The 25,894-nt window shown below is 36.6% G+C and overlaps 1 pseudogene; it reads right to left on the reverse strand.

Annotated features, from left to right (window-relative positions):
• Positions 1 to 4,560: 4,560 nt before the first annotated feature.
• The window catches only part of LOC126766231 (NADH dehydrogenase [ubiquinone] 1 alpha subcomplex subunit 9, mitochondrial-like), a 41,993-nt pseudogene continuing 20,659 nt past the window's right edge, over positions 4,561 to 25,894 (reverse strand).

Here is a 25,894-nt window from a genome sequence, read left to right on the forward strand (position 1 = left end):
TTTCGATCCATCGTGCAATTTGGCCTTCCGGATTCTTAAACTGTAATAACCATTTTAATGCTGCATGATCAGTCCTTAGCAAGAATCGTTGCCCATACAAATACTTGTGGAAATGCTGCTGGTACAGCTGGTAGTTCTTTTCGCGTCACACAGTAGTTTTTCTCTGGTTTCCCGAGCACTCTGCTGTAATACCCAATTACTCTTTCTTGCCCGTCGATGAGCTGAGACAGGACACCTCCAATTCCATAAGCGCTCGCATCTGTATCCAGGATGAATTTCTTTCCAGGTATTGGATAAGCTAACATCGGCGCCGTACAAAGTAGTTCTTTAAGCTGTTCAAACGCTTTTTCTTGTCCCAACTGCCATACAAACGGGCGATTCTTCTTTGTTAAATCATGTAAACTTCTAGCCACGTTCGCAAATCAAGGTACAAAACGGCGGTAATACGTGCATAAGCCGAGGAAGCTGCGGAGTTCATGTATGTTGGTGGGTCGAGGCCAATCTTTAACTGCTTTTATTTTTCCCTCCTCGGTGTGAATCCCCTCAGTTGATACTTTATGTCCGAGATATGAGACCTGCTCTTCAATAATGAACACTTTTTGGGATTCAAGAGTAATCCGGCTGATGCTATTCGCTGAAAGACTTCCTCTAGATTTTTCAGATGATCATCAAAACTTTTTCCCATTATGATAATGTCATCAAGATACACCAAACATGTCTTCCAGTTGAGTCCTTTTAACGCATGTTCCATCAGTCGCTCGAACGTTGCTGGCGCATTACATAACCCAAATGGCATCACAGAGAATTCCCATAATCCGTCGCCCATACTGAAAGCGGTCTTTTCACGGTCACATTCATCACAATCACGGTAGAGGATAACTGTCTTTCTTTGTGACATCATTCAACTTCCTATAATCTACGCAGAAACGGGTGCTACCATCTTTCTTTTTAACTAAGACGATAGGTGAGCTCCATGGACTTATTGAAGGTTCAATTACACCGTTTTTGTGCATGTCTTCAATAATTTTGTTAGCATTCTCACGTTTTGCTAGTGGAACCCTACGCGGAGCTTGTCGGATTGGTTTAGCGTCTCCGGTATTTATGTGATGTTTGACAATGCCGGTTCTTCCTGTGTTGTTTCCTTCGTTTGCAAATATGGATGCGTATTTTTCTAACAGTTTTTCTGCTTTTAATTTTTCATTTCCATGCACCTCGTTCAGCAAATTGTTTAGGAGTGCAGGACTTATCTGCTGTGGCTCAATAGTAGGCTTCTGTTGTGACGGCTCGCATCGTGCTATTGCACTTATATTCTGGTACTGTCCAATTACTGCTCCTTTCTTCAGACTTATAGGCGTGTTGAATTCATTCACTACTCTGACCGGAATGGTAGCGTCTTCTCTAGTTTTTACAAGTGTTCTTCCTTCCAATATGGGTGTATCTATTTTTGTTGGTTCCACAATCCATAATTCCTCAGTCCCACCTCCTCCATTCACTTTAGCCCATACAATCGCCTCAGATTTTGGTGGAATACTCTGATTATCATCAACAATCACCCTCTTACTTTCAACGTTGGTCACATATCCGGTGTTTATACGCATCTCCATTTTCTGGCAAAACAGCATTTGCTTGTTTAAGTCCAAAGTAACCCCGTGATCAATCATGAAATGATGAAGGTGTGATTAACTACCAGGGTACCAATCATCACTTCGCAAAACACTTTTCCCGCAACAGCTGCTTCCTCCCCGGTGGCCGTTCGAAGCTTGCAACCGACTAATGGTTCAACCGTTCCTCTTACCACATCCGGTCGGATAATTGAATGTGTGGCACCAGCATCCAAAGTAAGCGTTGACAGTCGTCCATTTACGATTCCGTTTATAGTAAGATTGTTGACATGGCGACGTATTTGTGATATCGAGATGGCGGGGCAAATAGTTGTGGGAACCAGTTCACGCCCCTTTGAACTGTTCCGTTTTAGTTTAGCGACTTGTGAGAAGTGGATACTCTGTCCTCGTTATCTGTTGGTTGTTTCCATTTTGATGGGTTTACTTTTATATTGCAGTTTCGGGCAAAGTGACCCGCTTTTCACAGTTGAAACGTCTGCCTGTTGTATTTACTCGCGGTGCAGCAATTGTCTTCAGAGTCTTCAATATTTCTTCCATCAGCGCCGGTTGTTCCATTTCAACTCTTTGTACTTTGTGTGCTGGTTTACTTAGTAAAGAAGCTGTTTCCTGTGTGAGGGCGTGCGTAACCGTTTCAGCAAACGTTCTTTTTGGCAATGCATATGTGGCGCGTTTGGTGTCCACATCACGAATTCCATTTATGAAACTTTGAATTTTCACCCTCTCAATGTAATCCACAGGTGCATCTGCATTTGCCAAATGAGCCAGTCGTTCTATTTCCGTTGCGAACTCTTGCAATGACTCGTTCATCTTCTGACCCCTATTTTGCAGTTCGATCTGGTATATTTTTTTCTGGTGCTCACTACCATATCGTTTTTCTACCGCACTCATCAATGCCCCATAGTTGTCCCGTTCACAATCTGGAAAAGTCTGAAGGATGTCTGCCGCAGGTCCTTTCAATGATACAAAAAAGGACGCCACTTTGTCCGCTGCATTCCAGTTATTGGGCAGTGCTGTCTTTTCAAACTGAAGTTTGAAAATTTGAAATGGAATACTTCCATCGAATGTGGGTGCCTTCAATCTTTGATTATTTGTTGATGGGGCAGGGCCATGCAGTTGCAGTTCTCGCATACGATTACTCAATTGAAGAACTTCTGATTTTAAATTTTCTTCGTCATTTTTTAACGTGCTTAATTCGTCTTCAAATTTTGAAAATTTCTCTTGCACTTGTTTTTGTACTTGTGTAGTATTTTCTGTAATCTGTTGTACCAAACGATTTTCTAACTGCGTATTATTTTCAGTCATTTGTTGTGTAAGGCGAGACTCTATTTGTGTCATTTGCTATGCCAGACGATTTTCTGTTTGCACTGCATTTTCTGCCATTTGCTTAATAGCCACTAACAGCATGTTCATGTCTACACTTGATGATGTTCGTTATTCTTCTACTTTTTCTTCTACCTTTGTAGAAGTTCCTAGACCATCAAATTCGAATTCGTCCACACTAATTCCATCCGCTTCCATTGTTTCACGTAATCGTGCCTGCAGATCCGCCTTTTGTCCGCTTATCGGCAAATTACGCTCCTCCAGTTCCTTTATTAACTGCTGAATTCTCAATTCCCCGAATTTAACCATCTTGAATTTGGATTATTTGACAATCCCACTTCTGACCCCAATTATTGCGAATTTACTTTTCTAGGTTCGTATCATGGATTGACAAATAAAACCAAAAAAAAAAACCGTTTAATTCAAACAAAATCTCTTTATTCACTATAGCAGTTTACTCTTAACACTGGGTGGTTACGTTGGCGCTGCCACGGCTTATATAGCCACGAACTCTTCGCTGATGCCGACGTGTCCTTCTAAAATATTGCGTCTGGCAATTATAAGAACATAATGCTATACGTTCCATATACAGTTAATGTTTATGTAGACAAACAGACAACCGCGGCGCCCAATGTTTATAATAAGGACTGCATATAGCAAGCCAAACACATATTATGATGTTATGCATTCCATATACATGCCGCTGTTGTTCATGTTATAAGTAGACAAACATACAACCGCGGCGCCCAATGTTTATAACAAGGGATGCATTTAGCAATACAAATACACGTGGTACCAAACTTAATACTACTTTTGTAACAATATGTTATAGTACTATGTGTATGCAAACATTTATAAATACTATATTCAATTTTTGTACAGAGTAAAGTTTATAGCTGTTATCAAAAAAATTAATTATATCTTCATGATATAGATAAATATGCTATATATTTTTAAGCGTTTTAGTTAACTTATTCATGGACAAATTGGAGATTACATTTGATAATGAGTGGACCAAACAAGATAAATATTGTAGAAAAATTTGGTTTTACATATCATAATAATTTGTCTGAACAGTAAAACACAATTTTTTATTGAAGATAAATCTAGAAATAATTATAATAGCCATGTTTCCTATATTTTAAGTATAAATTTTTGTAATCACAAACTACATATACGTTTTATATGTCAGAATTTAGCTATACGCAGGCGATCAGGAATCCTACTAGTTCCCAAATGGAGTGTTTGACCATCCTAACAGTTCTACCATATTATTTTTTAGTTCTAAGCTAAGTTTTTAAATAAAAAGGATTATTAAAGAAATTATTTATTAAATTTGCAATATCTATATAGTAGTAAAAAGAGGTTTAAATTAGTTTACGCAACACTATTTTGCCATGCTCAATAGCAATACTGGCATAATATTTGAAAATATTCAAAGTTATATACTTTCATATTTAAAAAAGTGCTAACACCTATGTGAGTGAATATAAGAATTATATGCAAGAAATAGTTTGACGTTGTTTATACAAATACATCGATTGTTCGAAATATATTCCGTTTGAAATTATTCTAATCGATAATAACTTGTTTGATACAAATAAAAATACAACTCAAATTCCTTCATTTTTAATAGCGGTTCATTATTAACCAAATTACATTTATTTGTTTTTTAAAGTTTAATTATCAACTGCCATACCATTCATAATCGACCATAATTCATTAGATGTAAAGACGAATTGTAATTCGCGTAGATGAAAATGTTTCTTTTTCAAATCGCTGCTTAGCCACCAACGCCACCAACTTTCATTTGATGAGTGTTGTATATTATTTGCTTGGCTGTTGTTATTAGCGTTGTTGATATTATAGTAGTTTTATGCAAACATACGTAGTTTTTCCCGATGTTCTATCGGTTTTGGTATTGCCCAGCACGATATGGCCGCAATTCCTATGGTACTTGCTTCTCCATGGAGGTCAATTGTACACCCAAATCCTCCAACCACGGTATGTCGGAGGGAACGACATCGGTAATACATTCGCGATCGATACGTTCCATATATAGCTCACCAATAGGTAGTCCAGGACAGATAAGCTCAGTGAACTTGGCTTTCAATAGGAAGGTTGGATCGCAACGACGGTATCCCCACCATTTTTCATCTTTACGCATAACTCGATGGAACCAGTCAATTAGTTCACTCAACTGGTAACGTTTTGGTCTGCAAGGTGGGTGTTGAGTGTTTAGCGTATTAGAAAGTATATATATATATTAAATTTTGCTCAAAACCTACCCAACAGCTTGATAAACCTGATCAACAGTATCAGGATCCTTAGCGCAATTGACAATAGCTTGTGCAACATCCGACACAAAAACCGCCAAGTGTGGGCGTAGTATCGTAGGAAACGATCTTCCGAACCATAAATATCAGCTGGCCTCTGGGAGTTCATCGCGAACAGCACATTCCCAGTGTATTTGCTCTTCAAAAAGTTGCTGCCACCCTCAAGCACAAAGCTCATTAGTTCGGGACTAGCGTTTAAAGCAGACAAATGAATCAAACGTTAAAAAATATATGGTAAATCTTCTGAAATAAAGTTTTGTTTAAATGAGTTAAGGATCCACCCCCTCTACTCGGTAAAACTGGCGCATCCTAATGCAACAGCGCAATTCACCACACCACACCAACACAACTCACCACACTTGTTCCCACTCAACAAAAAGGATGGACAACGGGATGGGACTCACAATTCGATCTTCACAAGCCGCGCATCAACATTCGTCACACACATTTTCGCACGTCAACATTCGCCAGCTGCAGTTCGCCCATCAACACTTCAACTTTCGCTATACACCGATTCGACTCTACACTGCGCCGCGTAAGCACAAATTTTCGTTGTTTCGACACCCAACCCGCGCGCTGAAATTAACTCGCTTATACATCATATATGTACATATGTATGTACATACTCGTATACTAAATCGGATCAATCCAGCATTCATCATTCAACAACCAACTTTATACTTATCATACATTTTTATTGTTAAATGTGAAGTGTCAAAATTCATATTTTTAATTAAAGTATATTGTATTGAAAAATATAAAAGTAAATATGGTCCTTCGAGCCTTACCGAAAGGCACTATTGGTTTCTACTCGTACAAAATTTTATAAAAAAAAAGAAACGTTTTTACATACATACATACATACATAGTGCGGTGGCAGAAATTAAACAAACAGATACATAAATATTGGAGAAAAAATATATATATAAACAAATAATTTCCAAAATAAAAAGTTCCAGTATAAAACGTGCGTGTCAAAAAACAACAAAAATGGATTTAACAAACTAAAGTGCGCGAGGTCTGAGTGCGGAACATGCCATGAAAACCAAAATAAAGTGCGGGAACATAATGCACTGACCCAAACAAAACAAAGTGCAGTGACACAAAAAAAAAAAAAAAAAAAAAAACAGAACAAAACCATATGTTTGTACTTACTTACATATATAAAGAACATAAAATCATAAATATCCATATATACACACATATAAATATATGTGTATATTAGTGAGGTGACAAAAATAAAAATGTGAACAGAGTGGAGAGAAACAGAGTGCAACAAGTAAACTGTTCCAAAAAACAAAAATAATCCACACAATCGGGCGCGAAAATCAAAACAATTAGCTAAAACGAAACAAACGGGCGCGAACAACTAAAACAAATACAAGTATATTTACATACAAACAAACAACTCATACAAGAAGCCAGCAGAGAAGGATAAATAGGAGACGTTCTCTGAAGCCAGACTGCTGGAAGACTATAGAAGATACAAGGAATTGGAAATAAAATGTCATACATATGTACATTCATACACATGTATATACAAATATTAGCCACCAAAAAAAGCCCCTGCGGGAAGATAAAGTGAGTTGTGTCGATTCCATTTATTATTATTGTATCTTAAGCACATATGCACATACATATGTATTCCTAAAATCACAGTTTTATATAATAATGCATATAACCTGTATTAAAAAATCCGTTTGGGTAATATAACAAAACAGGTACCAAACGGTAATAACTTACGTTTCCGAAAAAAAATCAAAATGCCTACATATGTAAAATAAATATATTTTTACAAGCATTTACTTGCGAAAAATTTTCGGCAATATCCCTTCTGCTTAATAAAGCAGCATGTCAGATGCATATAACAAAATAAGCAAAGGCAACCATTCAAATTACAATATAAAAAGCAACACAAAAAAAATATAAAACAACAAAACCGACATACCTATGCATATTTACCGAGTGCAGGTATATTACACGTATTTATATATAATAGTGCATATTATATATTATATATTAGATATTAACGATTCAAAGTAAAATATAAATAAAAATAATACCAATGCAAGTACATATATACAAAACGATATTAATAAAATATACGTTTGTACTGATATAATCTGAAAAAACTCTTATTTATTTAAAAGAGTATACAATTTGTTACACTACATCGCTTCGATTAGATACTACAAATCAGTTTACACTGAGAAAAATTTAATTAACTTTGACAAATACTTTATATATAAATATATAAAATAAGAAATATAAATATTTTTATAACATAACAAAAATGGTTAACAACGAAAAAAATCAAAATAAACCTGCAGGAGCTACACGCTCAAAACAGGCTATTAAATTTATTTCACAAAGTGACAGTATATTACGATACTGCACTAGATTTGCCTCTTCACCGATTCATGAGAACTCTGAATCGTTATTAGAAATAAAAAGCCAAAACCTTAAACATTTTTGGACTCGCTCCAAGCGGCTCATGACGTCATTCTAGATTCTGACGATTCAGATATACACTATTTCAAATCCTCGGCTTACGCAATATACGAAAACTGCTTAGACCAGTATGAAGAAACGAAAGCTATGATCTCCGATCAATTAAAGCTAATAAAAGCAATTGCACCTACTCCCCACAGTAGAGTAGAGCTGCCACAAATAGACAGTCAAGAGGCAAGTTCAGGCATCCACCTCGAGGTGCCCGCATGTGACACAGAAACCTTTTACGGAGGTTATGAAGAATGGCCGTCCATCCGGGACATGTTTACGGCCGTGTACATAAACCATCCTCAATTATCACATGCGCAAAAATTGTATCACCTCAGATACAAAACTAAAGGTCAAGCAGGCGAAGTAGTCAAACAGTTCGCATTAAATGACGACAATTTCAATTTGGCTTGGGAAGCTCTAAAAGCTAGATATGAAAACGACAGAATACTAGTCGATAAGCAAGTAACGACACTAATGAACTTGCCAAAAATTAAGAAAGGAACAAGTGTAGAATTCATCAAACTAGAATCCACTGTTTCAAATTGTTTGTCGATTCTATCGACACTAAATATTCCCACAGACAGCTGGGACCCAATTCTGGTAAACATATGCACCGCCGCATTACCAGAAAAGTCGTTACTTCTATGGGAGCAATCGCTCTCATCACGAAAAAAGTGCCCAACGTGGCAGAAAATGAAAAATTTTCTCACCGCCCAATATGAAATTGCGGAAAGGTTAGAAGAAAAAATAATCAAAACTAAGATCATTAAACACGACCAAAATAGAAGCTTCAATAGACCCCAAGCTAGAAGCAACAAAAATTTAAACAAAAGCTTTCACAAAACGCTCTCGTTCATATCCGAACAGAACAAATATATGTCATGCGAACTATGTACAGGAGGGCATAAACTCTAAACTTGCGAGAAGTTTAAAAAATTAAATATTAACGAAAGGAACAACTTTGTCAGATCAAAAAGACTCTGTACAAACTGCTTGTCCCATACACACAATCTTAAAACTTGCAAAAGCAAATATAATTGCCTCTATTGTCACAAAAGACACAACTCAATGCTTCATTACAGCAGATATCCCATCTCACCCCAAAGAAGCGCTTATTCACAAAGAACCACGGGTTTAATTGCAAAAGCAAATCCCGATACCCAAAATTCAAAAAATTGCCAAGAGACACCTCAAAGGCACTAAAAGTTCAAACGCTGCACAGCGAAGCACAAAGTGGACTAGTTATAGAACCAGTTACCACCAGATCAACTCAGGTTGAGAACAAAAACCTTAATTCATAATTAAGTAAATCGCAAAAGTTAAAGAAACTTCCATTAGCAAACAAAACTATAAAAGATCAGTATTGTGAGCACTTCTCTAAAGCCACAATTACTGGATCAAATAATGGCCGGTACGTCGTACGACAACCACTAAAGCCACAATTTTGCAATACCCCACATAAAGGTATAAAAAACAAAGCCAGACTTCCCTCTGACAGTCGATATATTAAAAGCACATAAAACTTTCGGCCCCGCAGGATGGCTTTCGCCAAAAATGATACAAAATCCTGATTCAAAAAATCGAAGTTATGTGGCCCGCTGCTAAACGCCAAATAAGTGCATATGCACTAAAACATAAAATACAACATTCCAAAAGTCGAAAAATCGACACATTTTATACACTATTGCCCCATAGAGGCTTAAATTTTCAAATGTAAATAAAATCAAAAAGGAAGTTAAGGGATCACAATACTCCCAATGCGATACATTGACGCACCTACGCTTACAAGCTAAGGTCGCTTTTAGCACATCTATCAAAGCGCTCCCCATATGGGTGGGTTATGGGAATTAGCTACATAAAGCATCAAATTAATTATGAAGAATTCTCTACTCCACGAATCGAAGCCGTTCCCCATTCACGGCCACTCTCGCAAGATCCCTCTATTGTCACAGTCCTAACTCCATGGCTAAGGAGTACCCATTCTGGCCATATCTGAGCCAGGCGTGGAGATACTATCCTTCAAAGAATAAATAAAATGCAAACCATTTCAGAAAAGGCAAAGAATACATTACCGGTATACCAAACCGATAAAATAGGAAATTGTAAATAACCGCTAATAAAATGAAAAAAACCAAATAACTTTTTTGCTATAATAATACAATAAGTCGTCAAAATACGCTTTTATTACTGCCTCAAGCGCCAATACTTACACAAAATACAATTATCTATTAAAAGAAAAATCGCTTCTTACAGCTAATATTCTGCGCCCTCGGCTACTCCACCAACAGTAAGCCGAGTTGTATGTCTCAGATTATATATATAAAACTAGGCAAAATATTCGCCTACGGGGCCCAGGATGTTTAAATGAGTTAAGGATCCACCCCCTCTACTAGGTAAAACTGGCGCATCCTAATGCAACAGCGCAATTGAACAGCACATTCCTGGTATATTTGCTCTTCAAAAAGTTGCTGCCACCCTCAAGCACAAAGCTCATTAGTTCGGGACTAGCGTTTAAAGCAGACAAATGAATCAAACGTTAAAAAATACATCGTAAATCTTTTGAAATAAAGTTTAATTTTAGCTTACCCAACAATGCGACGTACACCTTACACGAGCACGTCATTGAAATTAAAATTTTGTCTCGAATTCACGACCAACTAAGTTGATAACTACATTTTAGTACTTCACATCATCGCGTATCGCTTTTTCATCTCTTAAATCATAAAATTGTAGCAGCACCTGACCCATTATGCAGCAATATTAACGAGGCCATATTTAGTTATTTCGTACTTTTATTGGAATAAAATCCCAGTCGATCTGTTATTTATCCTCCCAAGGAAAATTTGCAAACACTTCTTCCAGATTAAAATAACTAAATAAACCATCGTAAAGGAGGGTACCTTGAAATAAACTCAAACAAATTATTTTGCAAAAACCTCCTTTACGATGGCAAAAACATAAATATGGCGGCGAATGAGCATATTCTGAACATCACTATTCGGCATGGTTGCATATTTGTGCGTTACATTTTCTGTGGTGAACATTTATTAATTTACCACAGCTAAAAAAAGGCATAAATAAAAAACTTAATTTTTCATGTATTTGCTCATATTTTTTTTGAATATATATTAAAATAAAACGATTTTCTTTTGAATATGTATTAAAGTTTTATATATAATCAATATTTTCAGGTCATCTTTTCTATAAATTTTAAGAAAATAACAAAATGCAACCATTTTTTGGTAAAAAGTCGGCCATCTTGGATTCCAATAGAAACTCAACCCCGGACTCCCCTTGACGTTTCTACAGTGGCACCTCTCAGCTGTGCTTTTGTTTACATACCATCAGCTGATAGTTTCTCTACTCCTCCTTTACGATGGCGCGAACATACATACCTACCCGACGCCTTTCCGCAAATGATAATGTTATGATAACAAATGCCCACATACAGATTTGGCAACGGGAATGGCAATAGATTTGTATGTCATAAACTTTAGCCTGTCGAGATGTGGGGTTAAGGGGTTATACACAGAAAGAAGACCGAAAAAAGCAATTTTTCCAGAATTGTTTCTGTGAAAAATTTTAAATTTAGTGAACCAAAAATTTGTTCACATATTATGGTAGCTCTTAACTGTATTTTAAAACTTACTATCAGAAAAAAAATTTATTGGGAAAAAAACTACAGCTGATCTCTTTACAAAAGACGTTTTTGCGGTGACCATTTTGATGCCATTGGTTTCTTGTCTGCTGTAATCTCTATAACATTTTAATTAATAATGGTTCCACTTCGGTTGATGACATTTTAGATCATTCAACCACTACAGAAGAGAACTTGCCGACTATATAACCAACAACGACAAATTAAAAAACAAGCCGTGTACTCATTAATGCTTTCTTAAATGTAATTTAATTAATTTCTCACTTTTGACAATGTGTTTAAAGAATATCTATATACATATATATATATAATGAATAAAAACATATTAAATTCTCTATATCACAGTCAAAAAGCATAATCTATAAATATAAAAGAAAGTCGTGTTAGTTACATCATTTATAACTCAGGAATGGCTGAACCGATTTTTCTAACAATTGGAGGGGAGGTAGCTTAGAATCAGGGTAAGGACATAGGCTACCTTTTACTCTTTTGTGTTAAAATTTAATACAACTCATAAATACAAAAATTATATTTCAAATCATAGGCATTTGTTCAATATTCATGTTTGTAGGTATCATTTGAATATTTCATTTCTTCAAAAAAAAAAAAAACAATAATAAAAACAACCTCACATCTATATGTATAAAAGAAAGTTGTGTTAGTTACACCGTTTATAATTCAAGAACGTCTGAACCTTTTATCCCTTTATGTTAAAATTCAATACAATTCATAAATACAAAAATTGTATTTCATATTATAAGTATTTGTTCAAAATTCATGTTTGTAAGAATGATTTGAATATTTCATTTCTTCAAAAAAAAAATAATAATAATAATAACGATAACAATAATAAACCATATCAATACACAGTATAAAAGAAAGTCGATTTTTCTGTACCTATGTCCTTTTGTATGCTTAAATCATTAAAACTACGCAACAAATTTTGATACGGTTTTTTTAATAGATAGAGAAGTGGAAGATTTATATGTATAATAATATCCATTAAATAGTGGAGAAATACTGTTATTTTTGAGTTTTCTAATGTGATGTCGTAAATAATTAAATTTTTTCCGCTAACATTGCAAACGCAAGCTGAAACCGACGAGATTTATCAAAATAATACACTAAGTATTGTACCCATTGAAACAGTCTCCAGAAAATTCCGCGATGGTATGTGTATGTCTATCTCTTATGGATATCCCACAATAACAGTTTTTTGTCATTTACTTTTTACGACAAATAATGGCTAATTTTCGAAGCGATTTTAACCAATACAGCATTATTCGTTATCCAATTGAATACCTTATATACATTGTTGATTTAATATAGATCTATATGGCCCTGTACAGCATTTGCTTTAAATGAATATTTTTGAAGATATTACAGATTTAAATATCGCGTCGGAGGCCGCGGTTCTCCCTATAGCACTTTGAATTTAGCAGCGATCGGACGCGTTTATTATCGGAGGAATATTTAAACGGAAATGATGAAGTTTATGCGTGCTATTTCAAACTGATCCTTCCTCAAAAATAATACAATATTTTTATAGAATATAGCTGCAAGCAAATACACAGTGCAGGATTATAACTGGCTCAGTAATCATTCGATGAATATTATACCATGTGCATCCCTAAAGACAGATGTCATAACCTTGCCAGCCGACTTTTTCGTCTTTCCGCGCTTGAAACCGGTTCATCATGTGCAGTCCACTTAGTGTCTGTCGATTGGACTCCAGTGTGAAATGATGGAGCTATGTTTCTATTGTCACACACCGACGCAAAAATTCTGTTTTATTACGATTAAAGAGCACTCGAAATCTCTTCAGAGTTTCGCCTCTTTCCAACTTAGCAAATCTCTTTTCAACGGTTGATTTCCCTGGTTCAGAGACCAAATTCAACAGAATTTTCCCTAAAAAGGCATGCTTTATTAACACTCGAAATACTTTGTGATCCATTTTTTTGTAAACTAACACAAGTTGCTTCACAAGAATACTATATCTCTTTAACTAATAGTTATAATCTAACTAATGGATATCATATACATGGTAATAGTAGTATTATCTATGAGTAAAGCGTGTTCTAGTATCTAAATATACAAAAGAAAGTCTTCAAACTACGTAATTTTTTTCGACATTATCGACTAGAGAAGTATGTGTCTAAGAAAAGATTTCTCGCCTCTTCGTGCACATGTGCATTAAGCCTTTTGTAGTGGACATCTGCCTGAATCCTTATTTCTTCGGCGAGTGTATTCACCTTAGGTCTCGATAAATATCAGCACTTCTGCCGTACCAAGGAGCATTAACAATGCCTCTTAGCATCTTGTTTTGAAAGCGTTGTATAATATAAAAACTGCTTTCATTGGCACATCCCCACAGTTGCGCTTGATTATTTGTTCATAAAGAAGTAATTTGCTGTGGTTTGACCTTCGCCCAATTAGCCATTTCATTTTAGACAATTTCAAATTAAGCTAATTATTTTTATTTTCATATGCTCTTTCCAACGTAATCTAGCATCGAGCGTGATGGAAAGATATATTTGGCTGTATTTGCATATGGTATGCTGACTGATGCCCAGAGCATACTAAACAATTTTCTGCTGAATGGCAGTGAAAGTATAACGTCAGGAGAAGGCGAGCCCGATTTCCCAATCGATGACGTTGGAGCAGACGTTCCATTGCCCGACCATGAAGAAGTTCGAATTACCTCCCTGAAAAACAACAAGGCGGCGGGGGCCGACGGATTGCCGGCCGAGCTATTCAAACACGGCGGCGATGTCTTAATTTTGTATCTCCACAAAACTTATACGACTGTGTAAACTAACATTGAGCAACACCAAAAGCTCCGTCAGGATCGGAAAGGACCTCTCTGAGCCGTTCGATACCAAAAGAGGTTCAGTTAAGGCGACTCTTTTTCGTGTGATTTCTTCAAACTACTACTGGCAAAAATAATGCGTGCTGCAGACCTACACCGCGAGGGTACAATCTTCTATAAGAGTGTACAGCTGCTGTCTTATGCTGATGATATTGGTATCAATGGCCTTAACAATTGCACAGTTAGTTCTGCTTTCTCCAGACAGGATAAGGCAGCGAAACAAATGGGTCTGGTGGTGAACGAGACCTCCTGTCATTAAACAAACAGTCGTCGCACCGCAACTAGACACCCACGTCACTGTTGACATTCATAACTTCGAAGTTGTAGACAATTTTCTCTATCTTAGAACCAGCATCAACACCAAGGTCAACGTCCGGTGCCACTTCGGACTAATTACGCAATTGGGAAGTAAAGTCCTCTTTCATAGTTCAGCGAATTAAATGATAGTGGTTACACTGGCTAGATCATGTCGTCCGAATGGATGAAAATAATACAGCTCTGAAAGTATTCGACGCAAACCCGCCGGGGTAAGCAGAAGAAGAGGACGACCTCCACTCCGTTGGAAAGACCAGGTTAAGAAGGACCTGGCTTCGCTTGGCTTTTCCAATTGGCGCCACCATGCGAAAAGTAGTAACGACTGACGCGCTGTTTTTAACTCTGCTATAACCGCGAAGATGTAGACATCTAAAATACTTAAAAGGTTTGTAGGTGATTCTTTTGTTTGTAAAATTTACATAAACCGATTTGCCACAGTTTAGTTTTATTCTCCATTTTTTGGTCCAACTTACTACAGAGTTGATTGGCGAGACATATTAAACCTTTCCTGCTTAAGGAACCAAAGAACTTCGGAAACTTTCTAAAGGCTTGGAAAATTGTCAGACGGATTGCTGTATTGAAAAGATAAGTGAACTTCAGCAAAGATTTGTATGGTAATTGCTTTAACAATTCAGCTGTAATTAAGCTTTTTAATTTCACTTTTAAGTTCACAAATGGTGATTCCTGCTGAATACTACTGAGGAGCGCGATTTTACTATTCTCATTTGGGCAAAAGGTTTCAGCTAGGTGTTAAGCAAATGTATTAGCTTTATCGCAATTCTAGCCCACGTAAGTAAGCAATTTTTAATGGTGCAACGTGGCTTGTTGGATGTTTCAGATACTGTGTACTTTTCCAGACTCAGTAATCATCTTGATATACATACATACATAAGTATGTAAATATTTATTAATTGACTCATTCTTAATATGAGCGATTTCTCGTTTTAATTCAATTGTTGCCTTATTAAGATTGGTTTTGTCGGGTGGTGAGTTTGTTTGTTGCCATTTCCATGGAAATTTGTTTTTTAATTAGGAGGATTTACATTTCTTCAGAGTAATTCGAACCTATAATTTATTGCTTTATAGCCGGAGTAGTATCCCAAACTGCTTTCTGAATTTATTTCGTAAATGTGTCAACTTCTAACTCTACACATAATTTTAGTCTGAAATATTAGTTTGAACGAAGTTTAGCTCGTTTTTTTTTTGTATGGCTTCAAACTAAGATTTTAATAACTGTTTCACTTAGTGTTAAATATAATGGGGAGTGATCAGAACTTATGTAGATCTAACTCCTCTTCTATTTCGATGAAATGTCGTGATATCTTCCTGGTTATAAGGAAGTCTATTACATATGGTATTTTGCTGGTATCCGTTAGCCAGTATGTTGGTGTTCCGGTCGATACAAACTCACACCCCGTTTCTTGAGCTGCCTGGAATAAGTCTCACCCTTTAGCTGTCGTTAGGCGCGATCTCCAGTAAACATAATAAATTTGTGTGGGTGCATATTAAGAAGTTCTTTACATTCTTCAACGAGGATATTGTATCTCGGCGGGTAACACATTGCACTAATTGAAAAGGTTTGGTTAATTGCTTTAAATGTAATCGTTGAGGTTTGAATATTCTGCTTACTGATTTTTCTATCATCATAATGTTTTATGCTGTTTTTAACAATAACAGCAGTGCCTCCCCTCGCACAATTGCTTGGGTGGATTGTGTGATAAACATCGTAGTTTTTGAAAGTTATACTACTGTGCCCAAAAAATAAGGTGACATTTGAATTTAAACTACGCGCGTCGAAGGATTTGGAGAATTATTATTTTTAGGTTGGTAGTACTGTCAGTCACATTTATGTGAAATTTCATGTCAAAATATTCATTAGCGTTTGAGATACGTGTCGTTTTGTGAGCTGCTAAAAGTGAGTTTTTCGGTTTTTGCGATGTCGAAATTTGTTGAGCAAAGAATTTACATTGAATTTTGTTTACGGAATCAATTTTCTGCTGCGGATACGTTGAGGATGGTGCAGGAAGCCTTTGGTGATGAGGCTATGAGGCCGTGAACGTGTCGAAGACGAAGAGCGTCCAGGGCGACAATCAACTTCAACCGACGAAGCTCACGTTCAACAAATCAAAGATTTGGTGTTGAAAAACCGTCGATTAACAATTAGAGACCTTGCTGATGAAGTTGGCATATCGACAAGCTCAGCCAATACCATTTTGAAGGATATTTTGGGCCATAAGCGCGTCAAATCTCGACTGGTACCGAAAACATTGAATTTTTTGGAAAAAAGGCATCGCGTTGAAGTGTGTGAAACGATGCTCTCCGACTACCAGGGTGTCATGAAACACATTATAACTAGCGATGAGACTTGGATCTATGCTTACGACCCCGAAACAACCGATCAATCCAGCGAATATCGTGCCAAAAGAGAGCCGAGACCAAAAAAATCGCGCCAAGGTCGCTCAAAAATCAAGGTCATGTTGACTGTTTTCTTCGATTATCGTGATGTTGTGCATTATGAATTCCTTCCAACCGGTCAAACAGTCAACAAGGAATATTATTTGAACGTTATGCGTCGTTTGCGTAACGCTATCCGCCTAAAAAGGCCGGAATTGTGGAAAGACAATTCTTGGTTTTTACACCACGATAATGCACCATCCCATACTGTCCTCGTAATTCGTGATCATTTCGCCAAAAGTTAACCGCAACCATCGTATTCACTTGATCTGGCGCCGTGCAACTTCTGGCTGCTCACCAAGCTCAAAAGACCGCTCCGGGGACACCGTTTTTATACGATAGAGGAGATTCAAGCCGCAGCGAAGACGGAACTAAAGGCCATCCCGGAAAGTGACTACAACCAGTGTCTCGAAGATTGGAAAATCCGTTGGCATAAGTGCACTGCATCGGGAGCCATAACTCGGAGAGCACAACACATGCCTTAGATTTTGTTTTATTTTTATTTTTCTCGAGGTTGAATTTTCTTGTATATTTAACATCTTAAAGGTTTGAGTTAGTATGTCTTCGTTTAACTTTGTGTTTTTTTCGTTCACCACATCTGAATTGCTTTTCTGTACACGATTTTGCTTGTTAACTGTACTTTTACTACCAATGGGTGAATTATTTGATGTACTGGGCAAATTTATAGACACTTTTTGTTTCTTCAAGGCTTTGCTACGAATGCTTTGAAGCTCCTTGGCAACAATGCATCCTCTGTAGTTTGCCGGATGGCTTAAGTTTAGAATTCCTGAGAGGCTCAATGAGAACAACGGTGTGAAGTATGTGTTTGGTTTCTTATATTTTCTTTATGTCTTCATTAAAATTAAAAAAAAATTTCCTCGTAATTTCCACTGGAGCAGGATGAAAGTGATGTAGATTATAAATTACTGTTGTGATTCCATCTCACTTTCGTACTCTTTTTCGTGTTTCTCTTTTCCCACTCCATTTTCGTTTTGAACATTTCTTTTCGCTCGGCTTGGAAAGCAACAAGATTTGCAGATGACAGATGATTTTGCAACCTGTTTTTTAATTTTTTCTGCGAAATCTTTGGCTTTTTGCATCATTACATCCAATATTTGATTCATCACGCCGTCGTCTATGATGGACGTGTTGCCAGTATCGACCACTTCAAAGACCAATGCTCATGTTCGTTTTGCTATAAAAATATCGTTGAGTTGCCCAAAGTGAGGATATCGTGATAGCGATATAATTGAATAGTTAAATTGGAAATCTACATATTTTATTGACTTTGTAAATCACTTAAGGCGTCATTTCAGTGTGAATTTTTCGAGAAATAGATTTTTTTTGTAGCATTATCGGATACTATGCACTATACTAAACATTCTTTCAAATTTTGAAATCGAGCGTTTCTTGTAGAAAGGGAACAGAGTGGGGAAAATAGCGACTCCAATCTTTAAACACGTTTTTCTCAGAATGGTGTTTTTGAAAACAAAATAAATAAATAACAATAATAAAAACAATGAAAACACCGCACTATATACATAAAAGAAAGTCGTGTTAGTTAGACAATTTATAACTCAAGAACGACTGAACCGATTTGGCAGAAAATTGGTGGGGAGATATTGGGACATAGGATACTTTTTATCTCTTTATGTTAAAATTCAATACAATTCATAAGTATAAAACGTATATTTCAAATCATGAGCATTTTTTAAAAATTCATGTTTATAAGAACCATTTGCAAGGCATTGCGGCCACTTTGCTAGATTATGGGCGAACGATGTACCGGCCCTCATAATAAACAAAACGCCACATCTACTTATACATATCTTCTTATATGTAAAAATGAAACCGTTTTCGTTGTCACGGCATCACGCGTGAATGCCTGAACCGATTTGGCTGATTTTTTGTTTGTTGTATTTGTTATTATTAGGAGAAGGTTCTTATGTAAGGAAAAATGACAAAAGTTGCCGGAAAACCCCTAAAAACAGCCCTTTTCTTTTTCCCATACAAACATTTTATTTTGTATATACATACATACATACATACATACATATGTACATATGTAAGAAAAAATGATTGTTTGTTTGTTAGTAACGCTAACGCTCGAGAACGGCGGATTCAATCTTCATGAAATCAGAAGTTGTTCGCTGTGGATCTGGAAAGGGATAGATATAAAAAAAACCACATACTTTTCATAAGGAAATGTCGAAAAATTGGAAATTTCCAAAAAGTGACTTTTCATACAATTCTTTTTTGTTTTGTTTTTCAATATTTTGATTTGTAAATTATTTGAATCGTTCAATTTCGGTCGCTTGCTTTTTTATTCCGGCTATTTAAAAGAAAAATTATTGAAAATTATTCAGTGAAAACTTTATGTGTGTTTCAAACGAAGTGATCAATTACAGATTGAAATTTGTTACGAAGCAACGAAGACATCGCGCTAATATCGGTTGGCGTTCTTTTTGCCATTAACGTATGGCAGCCCAAGACACATGAACTACATGAGACTCCCAGGATGCGATGACATATGTATGTGTGGAATTATGGATCGCTGTCAATCAGCAAGCGATCATCACGATAATACAGCAAGACTTTTCAAACAACAGCTACGATGTTTGATGGACTTCATCTTGAAGCCACGTATGTATATACAAGTATGGTGCAGTCAGATGCTGGATGTACTCTGTTGAGTTGCAAAAAAGAGATTTGCCGCACGAACACATTCTTCTTTGAATGGTGGATGGTGGTTACACCAGATCAAATTGATGAAATAATTTTTGCGGAAATTCCTCATGCAGAGAAAGATCCATTATTCTACGAAGTGATGAAAACCAATATGGTGCATGGACCTTGCGGACACCCCAATCCCACTTGCAATAAATGCACGAAACACTATCCACGTGCTTTTCTTTCGGAAACGCAAACTGGAAATGATGGATATCCACTCTATCGTCGTAGCTCATCAGACGACCATACAACTTAGAGTAGTGAATATCGAAGTTGACAACATATGGATCGTACTATATTCGCCACTGTTGTCTAATTCACATTCAAATCTCATGCCAATGTTTGATATTGTAGTTTGGTGAAATCGACTTTTCCGACTGTTGTGCGTTTTGCAGTACATTTGGAGAATGGCTAAAGAGTGTTTTTCAACCCAGAGAATACAGTACAGCCAGCGGAAACACTTCCAACAACAAAATTTATATTGACGAGTTTTTTCTCAACTTGCGTCAGTGATTCGTTTGTGAGAACATTGCTCTATTTGGAAATGCCTTGATATTATGCATAGAATGCAATCGCCGAAGAAATAGGTACGCAGAAAGCAAGGCCAACCAATAGATTGACATCCAACACGAACACGAACAAAAGTACATTGCCGAAGACATTTTACATCGTATTCGTTAAGAATTGGAAATAGGCAAATTTCGATTCCAGTGGTTTGATATCAATTCCACCTCCCTTTTGTCAATTCACTTCAACGAAATATGAACTCATCACGAATGTTTATGCCAAACTATCGTAATTACGATTGCATGGGTGCGCGCCAATTATACGTGGCGTTTTCCCGAGTTGGAAAACCATCTTCTCTGTACATTTACGCACCGGAATAGAAACCAAAAAATGTTGCTTATCAAACTGCGTTACATTGAAAAAAATTTAGAAAAATCGAAAATAAATGATTTTTAACACAACGTAAATTCAACTTTTTTTTCATTTCAAAACACATAATTTCACGCAGGACAACGCATGCGTTGTCACGGCATCACGCGTGAATGGCTTAACCGATTTGGCTGATTTTTTTTTTTGTAGTTTTCTAATACTCTGTACAAGGTTCTTATGGAAAAAAATATTAAGAAAATCTCTCAGAAAGAATGAAAAATATATATTTCATTTAGCATATTTTAAAAAACGCGTGTAACGAATGTAAACTTAATTCAATTTAAATGTCAACGTCATTCAATTAAAAAAAAAATGTGGTAATCTGTTTTCATGTAAATTTTATTAAGTTTTTGATAAAGTTCGTTTTGTTTTAAAGACTAAGAAGTTTTTTGTTTGCTAATAAGGGTTTATTAATCCCGGTAAGTTAAATTCACCTTATATCGATTTTTGGTAACTTAGGCCGCAGAATTCGAAATACGGCAAGTCAAAGAAGAACAAATCAGAGAAATGAACTACAAAGAAATCAAAATCAACAAAGAAATGTTGTGTTTAATCCCCACAGAGCTGCATTCTGCTATAATGTGGCAATTGATTACAGTTCAGAGCAAATTGTTGCTATTGGACTAGTGAATATTGTATGTCCACATTGCAATGCTTGAAATTCAAAAATGAAGCCCCTGGGTTGTGTTGCGCCAGCGGCCAAGTCAAATTGACGCCATTGGTACCACCACCAGAGCCACTACATTCATTGGTTTCCGGAAATGGGCCAGATTCTAATCATTTTTTGACTCATATCCACCAATACAATAATTGCTTTCAAATGACATCATTTGGCGCAACAAAAGTTATTGGAGACAATTTTATGCCTACTTTCAAGGTATATAAGTATAATGGCAAACAACTTTATTTAGTTTTACATCCATATAGCTGGTGCAAAATATGTTGAGCCAGTTTTGTGTAGATGTGTTTACAAAGTGTTCCAATACTTGGTAAAGCCTACTATCTAAAACTGCCATGGAAGGCTACTGTTAAATGTTGAGATTTACTTTTAATTTGAAATGATCTATAAAGTATTTTTGGAGTATTTTTAAATTTTTGCAAATATATTTTATGGGCGATTCAGCAAGAGAAGTCGATCAGCGTTGCGCACACAACAACTTAGTGAAAAGATCCATTGTGGAACAACTTCAAACATTTTTCCATCAACACAATGAATTAGTTGCATTATTCACAACTGCATTAGACCCCATGCCATCAGACAATCATAAAATTGTCATCAGAGCCGATAAGGCGTCTGCAGGACAACATGCTGGACGTTTTAATGCGCCAACAATTGATGAAGTGGCTATTGTCGTCGTGGGAGAAAATTTAGAAAACCGAGACATTGTTTTACTTCGACGGAACGATCAACTTCAGCGTGTGTCTGAAACACATCGATCATATGATGCCTTACAATATCCTATCCTATTTTGCCAAGGGGAAGGGCTATCATTCTTCAAGTAAGATGTTAAATCCAGTTACAGGTAAATTAATTAACAATATATGTTTACCACATTAAAATATATGTTTACTAACTTAAAATTTATATTATCAAATTAATAACAAAAAAATTGCTTATAGGTACTGAAACGAACAAAATAGTTAGTTCAATGAATTATTATTCATACAGACTGATGGTTCGAGAATGAGGACAATCACATCTTAAAGTGTCGGCGTCTATTTCACCAATATGATGTGGATATGTACATACATATGTGAAAATTGAAACTGAACGATTGACATTTATCAGATTGAACCAGGCAAAACTCCGTTCCGAGGAATATATTCACCTTCGGGATGCCATTAATGCTGATGGAAATGCACAGAATGTTGGCAGAACAACTATTCTCCCAGCAACATACGTCGGAAGCCCGCGACACATGCATGAATATGCTCAAGATGCTAGGTCCTATGTACGACATTATGGCACACCAGATTTGTTTATCACATTCACATGCAATCCAAAGTGGACAGAAATTCAATAAGAATTGTTTACTAGCCAATCACCTATTGATCGCCACGATATCACTGCAAGGGTGTTCAAAATGAAATTAAAATCACTCATGGATTTTATTGTTAAGCATCGCGTGTTCGGCGAGACGCGCTGTTGGCAAAAACGCGGATTGCCACATGCACATATCCTCATTTGGTTGGTTGAGAGGATAAGACCGAATGAAATTGATAATGTGACATCTGCAGAAATTCCCGATAATAATGAAGACCCACTGTTACATGAGGTTATTACAAAAAATATGATACATGGTCCATGTGGAATATTAAATCCAATTTCTCCGTGTATGGTTGAAGGAAAATGTTCAAAACGCTACCCAAGACAATTAGTAACAGAAACTATTACTGGAAATGATGGATATCCACTTTATCGCCGCCGATCCATTGATGACAATGGAAAGTCAACAATAGTCAAAGTAAATCGACAGGACATTGAAGCTGATAATCGTTGGGTTGTTCCGTTTTCGTCATTACTCTGCAAGGCATATAAAGCACACATAAACGTCGAATTTTGCCATTATGTAAAATCTATTAAATATATTTGCAAGTATGTGAACAAAGGTAGTCACATGGCTGTCTTCGGAGTTGCTGCCGAAAATTCAAATGATGACGTCACTCAATATCAAATGGGCCGCTATGTTAGTAGTAACGAAGGCATGTGGCGTATATTTTCGTTTCCAATACATGAACGACACCCTACTGCTGTTCACTTGGCCGTATATTTGGAAAATGGTCAACGGGTGTATTTTACAGATGCAAACGTATTACAACGAGTTGACAGGCCACCATCGACAACATTAACCAGCTTCTTTGAAATGTGCCAGAATGATGATTTTGCCAGAACGCTACTTTACTCCGAAATGCCAAGATATTATACCTGGAATCAATCATCCAAAAAATTTCAACGACGAAAACGAGGACAGCCAGTTTCAGATTACCCACAAGTATTTTCCACCGATGCACTAGGCCGTATTTATGCAGTCCATCCCAGTCAAGACGAGTGTTTTTATTTGCGTTTATTGGTAGTCAATGTTCGTGGTCCAACATCATTCCAACATCTGCGAACTGTTAATGGTGTATTGTGTGACACATACAGAGAAGCCTGTCAACATTTGGGATTGTTAGAGAATGACACTCATTGGGACCAGACTCTTGAAGATGCTGTGATTTCGACAAATGCTAAACAAATACGAACATTATTTTCTATAATTTTGTCTACATGCTACCCATCAGCACCGACTGATTTATGGCATAAATACAAAGATCATATGGCGGAAGATATATTGCATCAGATGCGTTTTAGAACATCGAATGCAGATTTGCAAATGAACGAAGAAATTCACAATGAAGCATTAATTTTAATTGAGGACATGTGATTGATGCTTACCAACAAAGTATTAATACAAATAGGAATGATAGGACCCAATCGCCCAATGTTCGACTCATTTGATCAAGAATTGAGATGCGAAGCCCAATACAATACCGAAACATTACGAGGAATGGTTGATAGAACAGTCCCCTTTTTAAATCAACAACAAAAATATGCTTACGATACGCTCATGAAAGTAGTGAACGATGGAACTGGCGGATTTTATTTTTTAGATGTTCCCGGTGGAACTGGAAAAACTTTTTTGTTATCATTGATTTTGGCAACTATTCGGTCGTAAAATGGAATTGCACTGGCCCTAGCTTAATCAGGTATTGCAGCTACGTTGTTGGAAGGCGGTCGAACAGCTCATTCAGCTCTCAAGCTGCCGTTAAACCTTCAAATTAGTGAAACTCCAACTTGCAACCTTTCGAGGAATTCTGCGATGGCCAAAGGGCTGCAGCAAACAAGATTGATCATTTGGGATGAATGTACGATGGCACACAAAAAATCTTTGGAAGCATTAGATCGCTCGATGCAAGATTTACGAAATAACAAAAACCGGTTTGGTGGTGCATTGATACTATTGGCAGGTGATTTTCGACAAATATTGCCAGTTGTTCCCCGCTCAACGCCAGCTGAGTGCTGCCTGTTTGAAGTCGTCCATTTTATGGAAATATCGGGTGATTTTTTAAGAGCTTGATAACTTTTTTTTAAAAAAACGCATAAAATTTGCAAAATCTCATCGGTTCTTTATTTGAAACGTTAGATTGGTTCATGACATTTACTTTTTGAAGATAATTTCATTTAAATGTTGACCGCGGCTGCGTCTTAGGTGGTCCATTCGGAAAGTCCAATTTTGGGCAACTTTTTCGAGCATTTCGGCCGGAATAGCCCGAATTTCTTCAAATGTTGTCTTCCAAAGCTGGAATAGTTGCTGGCTTATTTCTGTAGACTTTAGACTTGACGTAGCTACGTAAATAAGCAAAATTGCCGCATTCCAACAGCATCTTTGAAAAATACGGTCCAATGATTGCACCAGCGTACAAACCACACCAAACAGTGCATTTTTCGGGATGCATGGGCAGTTCTTGAACGGCTTCTGGTTGCTCTTCACCCCAAATGCGGCAATTTTGCTTATTTACGTAGCCATTCAACCAGAAATGAGCCTCATCGCTGAACAAAATTTGTCGATAAAAAAGCGGATTTTCTGCCAACTTTTCTAGGGCCCATTCACTGAAAATTTCTTGATTGGACTTTCCGAATGGACCACCTAAGACGCAGCCGCGGTCAACATTTAAATGAAATTATCTTCAAAAAGTAAATGTCATGAACCAATCTAACGTTTCAAATAAAGAACCGATGAGATTTTGCAAATTTTATGCGTTTTTTTTTAAAAAAAAGTTATCAAGCTCTTAAAAAATCACCCGATACATTAAAACACTTAAATTAAGTATAAACATGAGAGTCGAATTGCAGGAAGACCAGTCTGGAGAACTGTTTTCCAAACAATTGCTCGATATTGGTAATGGTATTATTGCTGTTGATACATCATCTGGATACATTACATTCCCTACCAATTTTTGTAACTTTTGTGAATCAAAGACCGAACTCAGACCGAAATCACATTTGGTTAAGCGAACGTGTTATATTGGCCGCAAAAAATGTTGATGTGAATGAAATGAATTTTCATATTCAAGAGAAAATAGCTGGCGTATTGAAGAATTACAAATCAGT

Source organism: Bactrocera neohumeralis, unplaced genomic scaffold (genome assembly GCF_024586455.1).
Source record: "Bactrocera neohumeralis isolate Rockhampton unplaced genomic scaffold, APGP_CSIRO_Bneo_wtdbg2-racon-allhic-juicebox.fasta_v2 cluster11, whole genome shotgun sequence".
Classification (NCBI taxonomy): domain Eukaryota; kingdom Metazoa; phylum Arthropoda; class Insecta; order Diptera; family Tephritidae; genus Bactrocera; species Bactrocera neohumeralis.